Below are 15,591 nucleotides of genomic sequence, written 5' to 3'. Positions count from 1 at the left end.
AACATCTAGAAAAGCTTTTCTTTAATGCATTCTGGGAGGGCCTTTAAGAGGTGATGAATGTGGGCAGTGACCTTCAGACTAGAACTGGCTTGGGATCCTAAACTTCATTCATTTTCAGCAGAGCAGATGCTTCCAAATGTGATGAGAAAAATCAGATGAGAAAAACTCCTGTCTGCCTGAAGTCTGGACATGATTGAGAGGACTATTTCATTTTACTGAGAAACTCCAAATGAAGTTTCTCATTTAGGAACCTAAAAAGCATTAGTAATTAAAAAGCATTAGACGGCATTTGTTAAGTCTAAAGGGATGGCTGTTTCTCAGTTTCTGGGGTTCATACTTGTACACAGTTGTATGTAGTGTTCATACACTAATATAATACCCACTTGTATGCAGTGTTCATACACTGTGTAATGCACACTTGTAAGTAGTGTTCATACACTGTGTAATGCACACTTGTAAGTAGTGTTCATACACTGTATAATGCACATTGGTATGTAGTGTTCATACACTGTATTATGCACACTGGTATGTAGTGTTCATACACTGTGTAATGCACACTTGTTATGTAGTGTTCATACACTGTGTAATGCACATTTGTATGTAGGGTTCATACACTGTATAATGCACATTTGTATGTAGGGTTCATACACTGTGTAATGCACACTTGTAAGTAGTGTTCATACCTGTATAATGCACACTGGTATGCAGTGTTCATACACTGTGTAATGCACACTTGTATGCAGTGTTCATACACTGTGTAATGCACATTTGTATGTAGGGTTCATACACTGTATTATGCACACTGGTATGTAGTGTTCATACACTGTGTAATGCACACTGGTATGCAGTGTTCATACACTGTGTAATGCACACTTGTATGCAGTGTTCATACACTGTGTAATGCACATTTGTATGTAGGGTTCATACACTGTATTATGCACACTGGTATGTAGTGTTCATACACTGTGTAATGCACACTGGTATGCAGTGTTCATACACTGTATAATGCACACTGGTATGCAGTGTTCATACACTGTGTAATGCACACTTGTAAGTAGTGTTCATACCTGTATAATGCACACTGGTATGCAGTGTTCATACACTGTGTAATGCACACTTGTATGTAGGGTTCATACACTGTATTATGCACACTGGTATGTAGTGTTCATACACTGTGTAATGCACACTGGTATGCAGTGTTGATACACTGCGTAATGCACACTTGTAAGTAGTGTTCTTACACTGTATAATGCACATTTGTAGTATGTGGTGTTCGTACTTTCTGTGTACCAGAGGATCTAGGGAGACAGAAGACAATCCTATGAAACTTGGCAATGAATGTGCTCCTTTATAACATTTTTATGCAGAATTCTATTAAATTCTCTAATTACAAGATTGAGGAGATTTACTTGCTGTTGTTCTGAGCAGCAATGAAGGTTCATTTAGACAAGATAACACAGTTGTGGTTGATCCCACATATTTAGGAAGAAAAGGTTCTGTTGTTTACCAACAAAATTGTTCTCCACTGGTGCTAAGGTTTGGGAACAAAAATCATTAAGACCCTTCTGTCATTTAGAGAAAGAGAATTTAGGTTTAACTTTCTTGGTATCCTCTGGAAAGCCTTTGGATAATTCAGACACAAGCTAAAATGTGAGCATTCAAATGCAGAAAGAAAGAAGTAAACAGAAAGGGGCAAAGCAAAAATGAAAACTCAGGTTGAAAATCCTGTGTATTTTGAAAAATTCTGTTCTAAAAAAAAGCTGAGTACACGGGGGCACATGGGAACAGCAGGGTAATGCCACCTGCCTTGGAAGGATGGCTGTTTCCTTGTAATTTATTTGCCAAAAAGGTCAGCTCCAGACACAACATCTGTTTTCACTGTGATCTCTAGCTCACCCCATAGTTCTCTATGCTGCTGAAATGTTCAGGGAAAAAAATGAGATGAATTAGCTGCTTCAGTGGGCTTCCAAAAATATTCTGAAATACTGTTGCCATTATGGGCACATAGCATTGCTGTGGATGAGATTCAGGGAGAAGTTTGGGAAGAGATACCATGAGGGGAGAAAAGAGCTGTCTGAAAGGAGAGCCATGATGGGACAGGACGTACACAGTCACTGTGTTTGAGAATAAATCCTTCAGGAAGAGAGGGATCCAAAGTGAGTTTATGGCCTGAAATGTGTTAGTTAATATTTATAATGTTTATCCACCTTTCTCTGTGTCTTGGCTGTGCACTGGGTCCTGGCTGGTCTTGTATCAAGTACAAATGATGATATTAAACCTCTTGTATCAAGTACAAATGATGACATTAAACCAAGTGACTAATGTCTGTTTGAGACAACTGGGAGGTTATTTCCAGCTTTTACAGTGCTGCTCTTTGTGCAGCGCACGAGCACAGCATATGAGGTACTTGGCTAACAGCACAGTGTCACCCTGGTTTTTTGAGATTTTCTAAGCCTTCTGATGTTGACATTCTTGTAGTGAACTTTCTCACACACTTTCTGTAAATAATTCATTGTTTTTCATTCCTTTATGGAGGAGGAGAGAGTTGATGGACTGTTGGTTTGACCTGTGTCATTGCAGAGGTGTTACTGTCACCTTCCAATCCACTGTCACTTTTGTAAAACTATAAATATTGGAGTCAGAGAATAAAACTTCCCTTTTTTCCTTCACCTTGAGAGAGGTGGTGTGCTTGTGTTCTTTCGTGTCCGTCAGCGACAGCACAGAGGTGTTTTATTGATCTCCTCCCATTCCACTTCACTAATTCTGCCAATTTTCAGCCAGGCACAGCACCGGGATAATGGAGTCAGCATCCACTGCAGCTGTCTGGGCTAGCCAGGTCTGGGGAAATCAAAGAAATTCCAAAAGTTATGATGAGGGGAAGAAGAAGGGGGGAAAATCCCCACTTCTGAGGTAGTGGGGTTAAAGGGGTTTAAAGCTGATTGGAGGCCTAAAAACAGGAGCTGCCATTTAAAATGGCAAATGTGAATTGTACTCAGAAATGAAAACTCAGATTTTGATGAGAGTTGTATGTTGTGCAAAAATGAAGAGAGAATTACTGAGTAGAATGGTGAGAAATAAAGGGCTTTTGTCTATATACATCTTCAACACTTCCATCTACTGGAAAAAATAATTTCTATATAAAAGTGTCACTTCTTGGTAAATATTGAAAAAACATTAATGCCTGAGCTGGCTGGAAACAAAAAACTGTGATTAATATCTGATTAATTATTAAGTAACAACTTTAGTAATACATTTTCCCTGTAGACACAATCATAGTTGGTATAGCCCATATTAAGATAATTCAGAAAAGCAAGTCTGTGTACAAGAAATATACATATTATCAAAATGGATTCAATTAAACCCATACCAGCAGTCAGTGCCTCAAAAATTAGGAAATAGCTGATATTAGCTGTTCGAGGGCATACTTAATTTATTCCCACTTGGATTTTGGCAATATTAATTTATTCTGTAGCAAATACTCTAAGTGTACAGTAATTTTACAGTGGGTTGCAATGCACAAAAGGGAATGAAACCAATTAAGTGAGCAAGAGAATGAAACAAAAGTGACAAGGAAACTTTTCTCAGGAAGTGGCCTCGTTCTGGTACCTCATGATCAACTCCTAGATCTTGTATTTATATTTTTCTTAACAATCCTGTGAAAAGGCAAAGGGAATATTAATTAAATTATCAATTAAATCCAGAGTTTGTACTGTATTGTGAAGCACTAAGATAACACTGCCAAGAGAAATAAATCCATTAAATGGGACTCAATAAAATGAACAATAGTGAAATGAAATGCATTCTATTCCATGATTTCCCTTATTATCATCCCATCATGGAAACCACTTCTGTAAATGTGCCTCATGTGCCTGATGAGCTGACAGCAGAACAGTCCTGGGAAGCATTTGTACCCCCTTTTACAGAAGGTGTGCCAAAGGCACGGAGATACAAAGTTATCAGCCTTTCTGGAGTACTGGAGGAGGAATTTCTCAATAGCATGCATGTTTTGATAAGAATAAGCCAAATTTACTCTAAAACTTCTGTTCTGATAAAGCCTCTCTTAGAATAATCTATGATATTCAACACCCAATTCAGTACTTCCAAGATTAAAATGTTCCTCTCCTGTAAATGAGATAAAAATATCAATTAGAAATTTAAGATCTTATCCATGTTAATGAGGAGTAGCACTTGGACATGGATGGTCTGTGCAGACAACAGATTTACTTTCATGACTGTCAGAACACTTACATTTAAGGCAAAACAGGACAAACTTGTCCTTGTTTGCTGAGGCTGATTTATTTTGCCTTTTTTTTGTTTTCCAAAGGTGCTGCTGCTCTGTGCTGGTTCCCTGTGACCCATTCCTCATGGCTGCTGATATCCATGGGTACCAGATGTGGTTTGTGGCCACGTGGCTGTGCTGTCCCCAGCTTCTGTGCTTTTGGGTTGGAGGGTTACAACTGATTGCAGCTCTGTCAGGAGCACTGCAAATCCCTTTGGATTCATGTAACTCTTGCCCATTTTGAGAGAGAACATTAGTCAGGTACTTCCACCACCAGGCTGCCTTAACTGCATTTTTTATCAATTGCACAGTTCATATGTTGTAATGGTTTCCAGACAGGTGCAGAGTTTTTTGGTATGTGTAATCTGCATTTTTTTAATATGTTGTTGTGTAAATACTCAATTTACTCTTTAGTAATAGTGCTAAAGAAGAAGCTTAAATAAAGGTGCTGTTTTAGTATAATTAGTACAGCTGTTTCAGATACCAGTGGTGTTTATTTCATGACAAAGATAAGACAAAATGGAGCTGGGATTAGCTTGAGAATTCCAACCAAAGGAACTGCCTCAACAGCAGTTTCTTGTCAGAAGTCAAGCAGGAAGGAGGAATTCCTAAACAAAGCAACCCATTGCAGCATCCAAAGGTGCTTCTTACTTCCTAGGAGAAACAGGCCTTCATGTTTTGGGGTTTTTTTCCCCTTTTTTTTTCGTCTGGGAAAAGCAGACTTGGTTTGTGACTGGAACCCCTGGCTCGAGTTTTGAAGTTTAACAGATGAGACTTGTCTGTCTGCAATACTGTGCAGATAAAAGGCACCTTTCAGCAGTCTCCAATAATCAGTACCTGAGCTTCATAAACAGCTCATTTTATCAGTGCTTCTGTCACCATCCACATGTGAAGTCAGGAGCTGCTCTGGGTGTAGGCCCTAAATGAACTGATAACATGAACTGAATGGGATGTAAATCAGGGCCCTATAAAGCTTGTCAGTGAGCAGGAATCAATAGGAAGGAAACAGTAAAATTTCAGCTATTTTTGCTCTGATAAATAAATTGATTACTCTGGGCTCTTCTGGGAGGAAGCACAGCACTGGAGTGGAAACCTGGATCTCTGCTTTTCACCTTACTCTGCTGCAACACAGTCACAACACCAGTGACATACATTTGACTGAAGCTTTATCTATAAACACAGCCCTCGTGGTTTTATGTCCTTACATCTAATTTCAGTTATGTTCATCATTTACAGGCACATGAATGATACACCCTGTGTATAATGAATAGAAATATTTATAGTTAATAGTTTGGGGATTAGAATAGCTCTACCTTTTAATCTGTGTTTCTCTTCTACACTTGTCCAGGTACCTGAATTTTTCACCACTCCAGTCGATGCAACAAGGCATTGTGTCTTGGAGAAAAGAGCCAATTATTTCTGTTTGGGAAAGCTCCCAAAGAAGCACATCCTCTTGCCCCCAAGGCCAGGATGATCACCAGTATCAGTGACCCAGGGCTCAGACACACTCCGGTACCAGGTACAAGGATGTCACCTCCTGTTGCCACCATCCCTGTGGTTTTCCCCTCTGTTGCCCCATCCCAGAGTGCAGGGTGCACCTCTGCTGCATCTGAACAGCCACATTTATTGAACACATTTAGCAAGGCTGTGGTCCTGCTGTGACCCTCCAGCAACAGACTGGTATTTAAAAACAATTCTCCAGCAGCACCACGCTGTGCCTGAGGATCCAGCAGTCCTGAAACATTTCCTGGCACTGGGAAAAGAGAAGACTTGTTTGCCATATTAAAGTAACAGCTGAAAGAACCTGCATTTTGTCAGGGCTTATTTTCTTCCTTTGTCTGCCCTTTTCTACCTACCTGTTTTTGTTTTTTTTAATTTTGAAAAAAAGTTCTGATTGTTATGGAGTTTTCTGAAAGGCTCTGGAGAAAACATATGTGTTGAGTAAGGAAACTTTTGGAAATAAAGGTTTTGAGAGTAGAAGTGGGGTTTTGGTCAGTGTTTAAAGAAATGCAGAAGAAAAAAATAAAAAGACAATAAAACAATCCCAAAATACAAAGACATTGTTTTAAGGGCAATTTTGATGTCTTTAAGGAAATTCTTCAGACTTAGTGATTTCATTTGAAAACAAGGAAAACCAGACCTTCTGTTTAGAATAATTTTTAAAAAGGTGGTTGAATATACATTTAAAGCACTGTTCCATAATACTTTTAAGATATTAAGATTTTTAAAAGTCATTTATTGAAATAGCCTGTACTTTTTTTTCAGGACCTAACCTAAAGTTAATTACAGTCAAAAGTGGAACTGCAGCAGTTGTCAAAATATGCTAATCTACCAACCTCAGTTAAAATGAGCATTGGAAGGAAAGAAGATTTCGGATAGAAAAGAAAAAAAGGACTAAATTGCAGCTAAGAGGAAATTTTGGAACTTTGAGGTTCAGAAATGCCTGCATACCAGTACTTTATTATTGCCAGCAACATTGGCACTGCTTAGGGGTATGAGCCCCTTTTTAAAAGCATATTCCCTTCACAGTGGATCTGAAAGCCTGTCAGGAAAATCAACCCTTTTAGCAGCATTTACATCTGTACTCAGCCTTCATTGTTGCTGGATCTCTGTGGGACTTAAATGTATCCTTAAATGCTGCCCTTGGAGACATTTTCCTGAGAAACTCATTTTCTGAAACACGGCCCCTAAATGCATGGAAAAGCAGCAAAGCATCTCTGTCTTCCCATTTCCTGAACTTCAGCTCAATTATAAAAACACTGATTTTTAAAAGTCCTTCAAAAGGAGCTCTTTTCTTGTCACCATGTGTCACTCTGTCAGTCATACTTCAAGCCATGGATTTGAAAACCGACCTGCAGAAGCAGCTGCCTTTGTCAGAGATGTAACTTGACAGCTTCTCTGGGGGACTTTCAATTAGGATTTTTTTCCCTAAGGAAAAAAAAAAACAAAAAACAAAAAACAAAAAACAAAAAACAAAAAACAAAAAACAAAAAACAAAAAACAAAAAAACTGAAAGTGTCAGTCCAAATGCAGTGAGAAAATGCTGATGTAGGGGAGGCCTATACATACTGCCTTCTACTTCAGGATGATCAGGAATATAAAATGCCAAGTTTTTTAAAAGTTCTTTTAAAAAACTTGTTTCAGGAACATGGAAAGAGCAGTTTCTGCTGTTTGATGGGCTGGGTGGCTCTGAGGCCTGATGGCCTGATGGGCTGAGGGCTCAGCCCAGCTGGCAGAGAGGTGGCTCTGTGACACCTTTCGGAATCCCGTGTTTTCCACTTCAAACTTGGGAGTCTCGATGGAGGAAGTTTAAGAACCCCAGCAAATTTCATTGCTGCTTGCTGAAAGCTTGGATTCTGAGGCAGTGCGAGCTGCTGTGGCTGGAAAGAGCCGAACCCTTGGGCCGGCTCAGAGCCGCCTCAACCTCAAGGGCAAAAGCCCCTCCCGTGAAAATGGGACCGAGGTGTGGGAGCTGCCATCCCTGGCAGCTCTGCTCCCAGGCTGCCTTCCTGGAAACCTCATTGCTGTGGATATGGGGGATCCCAGGATCCTGTGGAAACCCTGGCTGCCCTTCAAACCGCCCCGAGCCCGTCCGGCCCTGCCTTGGGATCGCCGCCATCACCACAGCCCCGTCAGCTGCGGTCAATGTTACAGCCCTGCTCCAGAGAGGAAATTTCCTTGTGAAGTGTGGACAAAAAAATATACCTAATTGAGTTTATAGCTCGAAAAGTGGTAAAACAGCCCTTGAAGGAGTCATTGAATGTGAATGGACTCAATGATTTCTGCCTGAATCATCAGCAAGCTTTAAAGACGCACAGCGTGTGCATGAGGGGAAGGCAGGAGCCCCGGACGAGGACTGTTCACAAAATCCCACTGACTTTGTAGTTTTTGTTATTTTATTTGTATTTTTCACTGAAACCTGACTGGAAAACTGATGCAAATGCTTTGGATAGGCCCAAGGGGTGAAGGTGCAAAGGACCAATGATATCCCACACCAGCGTTCCTCATCCACTGCCTCTGCCTTCTGCTGAAGCCGGGACTGTGACACCGTGACCGGGTGTGTGCTGCGTTTTTTAAAATACTTTGTTTTTAGAGCTGTGAATTATAGACGGGCAACAACTGAGAAAGGAAGCAATTGTAAATATCCACAAACTTCAAAAGTTTGTTGGAATTTTTCTGGTCTGTAATAATTCTGATGGTTTTGTGTGATCTATATGATAATTATTTTGCAGTAGGAGAAAAGCTTTTATGAAAGTGTTTCAATATTATGTCTCCATTTGGTGTGGGAGGGTTTGAGGGAGGCTGAGGGCGATGGTAACTTGCAGCCCTCAGGTGCTCTCAGCAACTTTTCCTTTAAGTGCAAGGTTTTTGTCTAATTCATGGTATGTGAACTTCAGGTAGCTAGAAAATGTCTCAGGCTTTAATTGCCAGATTGTCTGCCAACCCTAAATCTCCAACAAACAGCCAATGTAAACTACAGTTTAAACAAGGCTAACTAAGAAACAACGTTCCCCTTTCAAAAATATCAAGAGATCTTTTTTCTTCCCCTAGAATTGATGTTAATGTTTAAACCAAGTGTTTCCATATAATATTTGTACTTTGAGAAGGGAAGATTTTAAATTAAGCTTTATTGTGTAAATGCTTGCTCTGCCCTTAGTATGTCACTGTTTTGCACACAGTGGTTCCTGCTGAGAGCCAGTGGTTGGGAGCCACCATCTCTCCTGGCAAGGCTGAGAGTCACAGGCTGGGAAAACATGGAATCATTATGGAAATTATTGGTATTTAGGGGTTGTTCTGAGAGCATGGTAAGAAGGTAGAAAAAAGGAGAGGCCACTTTTCCCTAAAGAACTTATGCTTGCAGAGTGAAATCTTGCCCTTTGGGATTTAAAGTTTTATACAGTGGGTGTATATGGTGTGTTAGCACTAGTGCCAGCTCATAGTTGGCAAAAAGATGTGACCGCAGGTAAGTAGTTGTATTTAAAATTAACTGGAATCCTGTCAAAGAATCCAGCTATGAGGGAGGACTTCAGAAAGGAGGAAGGCACCTGATTCATGACTCTGCACATCATTAAGGTAAGAAATTCAATGTTTTTGTGTCCTCAGGAGCACCTTTGTGGGCTTTTTAATACAGTTGAAAGAAAAATAACTAGCAAAAATATTTATTTTTATTTTCTGCTGCATTTCTTGACATTGTGTTATATAACTTTACAAATGATATATTTAGAGGTGTTCAGCTAAGTGATGCTTTTCTGTTTGTCTGTAAAACTGTGAAAAATGTGGAGTAGCAGAGCTGGGATTTCTGAGTTACAGAATTCCAGTTTCACTTGTTGATACAGAGAACTTTGTGGCATTTTCTTAAAATGAGGGCAAAGGAGAAGCTGGGGCCGTAGTTGTGGGTGTTGGTCACAGAGCCCCCAGTGGGTCCAGGGCTCACCCACACCCCATGGATGCTCACAGAGCCCCCAGTGGGTCCGGGGCTCCCCACAGGGCTCACCCATACCCCATGGATGCTCCCTGTGCCTCTCTAGGATGTGCGGCTGGGAGAGCACGGTCCTGCTGCTGCCCGGTGCCCATTTCGGATTCCGTACCTGAGGTAAAGGTTCCCTGCTGCTCCGCACCTCATCCTGACCGTTCCCAGCCCTTCCCTGCAATCCCCGCCTCTCAGAGCCGGCAGTGCAGCCGCGTTTGGAGCCTCTCCGCGGGCCGGCTGTGCCGAGCTGGGCTGTGCTGGATAAACCCCCGTGATGAGCAGGGTTGGAGCTGCCGGAATGGTTTAGGCACAGCTGGGCTGGGAGCGGTTCCTGAGCCGTGACTGGGCAGCTCTCAGCCAAATAATTCCTTTTGCCTTTGCTGGGGCACAGCCTGGGGCACTCTCCCCTCCTGACTGGGACAGGAGCTGTGAGGGGGAGGTGGCATTGAACGTGGGAAGGAAATGAAGGGCTCCTGCCACATGGGAGACTGCACACAGGCTGAGAGATAAATACAAACCAAACCTAATTAAGTGGGTGCAGGCACTTGGAAGCATATCAGCACTTTTTATGTTTACTTAGACTCATGCCCAATCAGTTTAGTTGCTGTAAATTTCTCTTGAGGGAATAAATTACTGAAAAACATCCCTTCTCAAATATTGTATTTAGTGAGGTAAACCAGTAGATCTTAAAAGAACTGCAGTAACCCAGGAAAAAATGGCATGTTCCCATGTAAAGGATCATAGCATTTCTTTTCCAACAGGAAAGTTGTTTTATGAGGGGAGAAAGGGAGCAGAGCTCACGTGTAAGTTTCTCTGCTTTGGTGGTACAAGAACTGTTCCTTGGCTGGCAGCAGCGGTGGGACAAAGGAGAAGGGAACTGTTTGTGGGAGAGCTGAGCTTCTCTTTCACTTCTGTGTGTTGCACTTTGTGGCTGTGTCTGAGTTACATGAACAGATTTTTTTTTAAAGCTAAACAAACAAACAAACCTGAGAGTTCTCGAGCACCTGGGCTGGGGAGCAGATGGGCAGTCATCTGTTGGAGCCTTTGGTTGCATTTTCCCTGTAATTAGCTGTCTAATTGCTTGTCCAGAGCTGTTGCTGTTGCTAATCTATTTACAAATATAATTAATTCTAGTTTTAAAATAATCACACAACCTTCTTAGGTAGTTTGTTCTTTGTTCTTAATTTGTGGAATGTCAAACTATCATGCTGGTGAACAATTGCTGTGTTTATTTATGGACTACATTATGACTCCATTCTGGATGTGTCCATGGAAGGATATGTGATAGCTAATTATTTCTCATGTTAAAGGAAATAATGAATATCAATTGCAGCTACCTTCAGCATGGCAGGAAAACTTCAGGAGTACCTCCAAGGCTCATGCTGGCTACCCATAATTTTGACTCTGTCTTCTAAATTAAGAAATGGGACCCCACTGATGTGGCACATGATGTTCAACTTCCTGAAATTAAATTTGGAGAGGGAAACAGGGCTCACTGGTTTTGTAGGACATCTGGCAGACTGGTGGGAGTGGGTAAAATGTTGGTATTTGCCATGAGAGAGCCTTGCTGTGCTGAGGGCCCAAAGAAGAGCTGTGCAGGCCTGTGAGTGGTGCCTGGTGCTGTCACAGCCTCAGTGACACATGGGACAGGGCAGCTGCATGTCCCTGATGCCAGGAGCACAGCCTAGTGCTGTCACAGCCTCAGTGACACATGGGACAGGGCAGCTGCGTGTCCCTGATCCCAGGAGCACAGCCTGGTGCTGCTGCAGCCAGGGCTGCTCGGGGCTGGCTCTGAGCTGCCCTTACAGAGCAGTGCTTGTGAGGGACAGAGGGGCAGAGCAAACTCAGTGTGCTACTGACAGTCCATCTGCACACACAAAAACTCCTAGAAGGGTGTATCTATTTTTAAAATAGCCTAGTCTATCTCTCTGAATATTTCCTATGCTGTTAAATAAGTTTAAAGTGTGATTGATGATCTCCAGATCCAAATCTGGGTTTCTAAACCATCCAGCTGCATCTGCAGCCCTGTGGTGAGAGCCCCTGTCATCAAATGCCAGATCTTTTCAAGGCAGCTCACACATTTCCAAAGCTCTCCTTAGCAGTTAAATGACTTTGTCACTGTTCTAACAAATGTCACTCCTTTTGCTAATGACAGCATTAGGGCAGTGTTTCAGCTGAGCTTAGCAGGCAGTGCTAGTATGTTTTTGGATTCTCCATTTTAATTTTTTTTCCTCTCTTTCTTTTTAATTGGAAGCCTAAGTTGAACACAGAACATAGAATATGCAGGGTTTACATCATTGCTGAGCATTTGAACATTTCTTTGCCTTCCCTGCAGTGGCCTTTTCACATCTGTGCCCAACACATTCAGTGCAGAAGTCAGGAACACATTAAAGAGATGGGTGGGGAGATGTAGAACATTAATGTGAGGTGCTGGTGGAAGCTTGACAACTGTCAGCTTTGCCTGTGTGCATTTACCTCATCCTCTGTGTTATTTATTCATCAGAAACACTTTTGCAAATGAAGCAGATGAGAGGGAACCTAGGGTAAATGAAGCCTGTTTAGGGCAATGGAGATGAGAAGGAGCTAAAACAGCAGCAGGAGCAGAGCACCTGGGTGTTGGTGGCTGCTGCCTTAACTGAGGTGTTCCCCTGAAAAACATAGCTTGAATTATTCAAGAGTTACCAGCATCTCTAGCTCCAAAGCATCTTTATTCTTCTGAATGTGTACATAATAAATATTTTATAGTTTAAACTCTGAGTCTTCAAATGATTAAAGGTGGCAAAAGGAGAAAACAGAAAAAGGAGCAAAGAAGCCTCTGTCTAAAGAGAAGGAAAGGTGAATCCAATCTGTGCATTCAAGCACCAGCCCCACATGAAGAGAACAGAAAATGCAGCCCAGTCCTTATGCTGTGTCCTGGTACCACATACCTGGGGACAGATGGTGACAAAGCATTCCTGCAGATCTTTGCAGGCTGAGTTAAACCCCAAAGTGAAACTATGGGAGTTTCAGATCTTCTCATCTCCTGGCTGTTTGAATTGGGTTTCACCTGGCTTAGCTCAAGGCAGGGGAATTGTTTGGGGAATCTGTGTTCTCCAGCTGCTGCTGGGAGTGGAGCTGATGTGTTGCCACTGCTGCTAGATGTTGCATGAAGGATGGGGAGCTGACCTCTGGCTGCAAAGCTTTGTGCTGTAAAGGGTGCTCACCTCTCTAATTTGCATTCCCCTTGCTCAGTTTTATCTCTGCTACGTGGTAATAAATGGCCTGGGGAACCTGGGGAGAGTTGTATTAATTATAACAATCATAACAGAAACAAAAGGGTTCTGGCTTGAAAAAATCAACATTAAGTCCGCCATGCTGAATTTCTTTTTAAATGGCTGGTTAGTTAAGCCAATTAAGAGCCCCTCCACGTATTATTTTGCTGGTTCATTTATTTGAGCAGCAGGATTTCAGGCACTCTGTGCCATACAAGCAATGTCAGTTTGATTTGGTCCCATCTTTTCTGTCCCCTCCTACCACATTAGGACCCCACTGCTCTTCACAGCTCCGTGTTGTCTTAGGAATTCATTTGCAAGCTGGAGATAATCAGCAACTCCTGACTCTCTAGGGCTGGTTTGATTATTGATTGGTGAAATCAGCCTGAATATTGCACAGTCACAAACCTCACAACATAAATCAGCTCTTTAAATGCTTGGGGGTTTTTTATGGAAAACCAAGCAAGCCTTTGCTGACACATTGCTGACTGCAGGTAATAGTGACATTTTTGGAACTCAGAGGTTTACACTTATAGCTCTCTGTCAGGATATGGGGTGCATATTGTGTCTTTTGTCCTTCAGTTTTTGTTGCTCTTAACACCACCTTTGGAGGTGGGAAACCCTGTCAGAAATACCCAGGTAGGTTTTCAAAGGGTTGTTTGGCTCTGTTTGCAGTGAGTGCACCCCAGGCTATGTAAAATATGTGAATATTTGTTAGGACAGTGGGAATGAATGCTGCAGTCAGAGAGATCTGTGAGACAAGGGAAAGATGTGGATTCCAGTTGCCTCTGCAGTTAATACTTGACTTTATTGTAAAGCAGGAAATGCTGGTGCATTTCTTTCAGCTGAGTTACCAGAGACCACGTTCCCTCCATGCTGTGCCCCCTCCCATCCCTGAGGTGAGGAGGGAGTGTTTGTGTGCAGGGGTTGCTCCCAGGAGCAGCCCTGGCTGTCTGCACACTTGAGCTGCACATCAGTACCCAATCTGGCTGGCAAAGGTTGTTTCTGGGAACTGGGCACTCTTGGGATAGGGCAGCTTTTGAGGGTCTGATCAAGGGAATTATGTGCTGACATTCACTGTGTCCTCCTTGGAGGTCAGGAACTCACTGGACTTGATGAGTTTTGACTAAGTGTATCTTTTTGAGAAGGAAATTGTTTCTGCATTTCAGTTCTAGAGATGCCAGAATTCTTCAGGCAGTTCAATATGGGAAAAATGTATTTTATCATAAGCTTAATTTGTTTTGCTGTTATCACCAGCTCACATCTCTTTGACTGCTTTTTGCAGTATGGACAGAAATTCAGATATTCAAAGCATGCATCACCATTGCTGCTGTCTTGGGATGCATGAAGACTCCTGCTATCCTTTTGGCACATTTCTGTAACTCACATGTTTTTATGAAATTTCAGATGAGACCTTTTTTCAAAAAGACTTCTATCTCTGTTAATGTGTAATAAATATATGGGGAGAGCTATATCTGCTTTTGTTCAGTTGAAGAGTTACAACATTCAGTGGCCACAATTTAGTTTCTGAATGGCCTGAAGATTTTCTAGCATGGCCCTGAAGAAGCCACTTCAGAGAGCAAAAAGGCTTTTCCTGTCCTCTTGTGCTGTGATGGCACTGATGTGGTTTTTGGGTTTGGCATTAGTCCTGTGATTCTCTTTCTGGTTGGAATTCCCACAAAGGGCTTGAGACTTTCAGAATACCTCAGTTATTGGTTAGTAATTGCAGAGTCTTAGTTTTGTGGGCTTTGTGCTACCAACACTAAATGTCAATTTTTGTTTTTCTTTTTTTAAATCGGATGGTATTTTGGTTAGATAGAGAGCTAAAAGGATGGTGGTTTAGAGATTTATTTGTCAGAATGTAAAGGAAATGGGTTAAGTGATGCTCAAGTGTGGCTTGTAGCAGCAGAACTGGAAGTGGCAGCAGCACAAGCTGAGCAGCCACCATGCACTGACTGGAGTGCTCATTTTTCATGCCTCCTGATCAGGCTGATGTAAATGCACCCCCAGAACTGTTTGCTGTGTGGCTTCAGGAGTTATTTCAGTTTGAGATAAGAACAGTGCAAATCTGTGTAATGTTACCCTGAAGAGCAGATCAGTGCCTACTGGGACATTGGCAGACTCCCCTGGTGCTCCAGAACAAATCAAGGCAACACTGTTCGTGTTCTTGCCTTTCCAAGAGTGTCACTCATCTTTCATCAGCAATTCCAGGGTGCAAGGGAGATGCCATTTCAGTGATTGCATTGCCTTTGTTATTTGTCTGTGCATTAACCACATTCATCAGTCAGTTTGCTCACAGGAACAGGTTTCCCTTTGCAAGGTGCATTCATAGTGGAACCCAAGAGATTCTGTTTCCTTTTGTTTATTAACTCCTCACTGTGCCCTTCTTGTGGCAGTTTTTATTCCCTCCCAAGCCCTGCAGCGCACAGAGGTAAATAGTTGAGGACATTACCTGTTTTTCAGCTGCCCACACAACATTCTGTTTCTTAGCTAAAGCTAGACCCAATTCTGAAACCTCTTTCATGAGGTTTCATGAACATGAAACATGAGCCTAACAATTCCTAATTGCTGCCCTCACTTTGCAGTTTCTC

The 15,591-nt window shown here is 42.0% G+C and overlaps 1 long non-coding RNA gene across 1 annotated transcript in view; it reads left to right on the top strand.

The window, feature by feature from the left end:
- Positions 1-4,450: 4,450 nt before the first annotated feature.
- Positions 4,451-15,591, top strand: part of LOC134418636 (uncharacterized) — a 47,032-nt gene continuing 35,891 nt past the window's right edge. Inside the window, exons 1-3 of the long non-coding RNA XR_010027833.1 lie at positions 4,451-4,540; positions 5,628-5,798; positions 6,545-8,336. This is a non-coding gene — a long non-coding RNA (uncharacterized LOC134418636). The remainder of the gene's footprint in view (positions 4,541-5,627; positions 5,799-6,544; positions 8,337-15,591) is intronic.

Source organism: Melospiza melodia, chromosome 5 (assembly GCF_035770615.1).
Source record: "Melospiza melodia melodia isolate bMelMel2 chromosome 5, bMelMel2.pri, whole genome shotgun sequence".
NCBI lineage: Eukaryota > Metazoa > Chordata > Aves > Passeriformes > Passerellidae > Melospiza > Melospiza melodia.
Note: the sequence above shows the minus strand (reverse complement) of the source record. Positions and strands in the feature narration are given on the sequence as shown.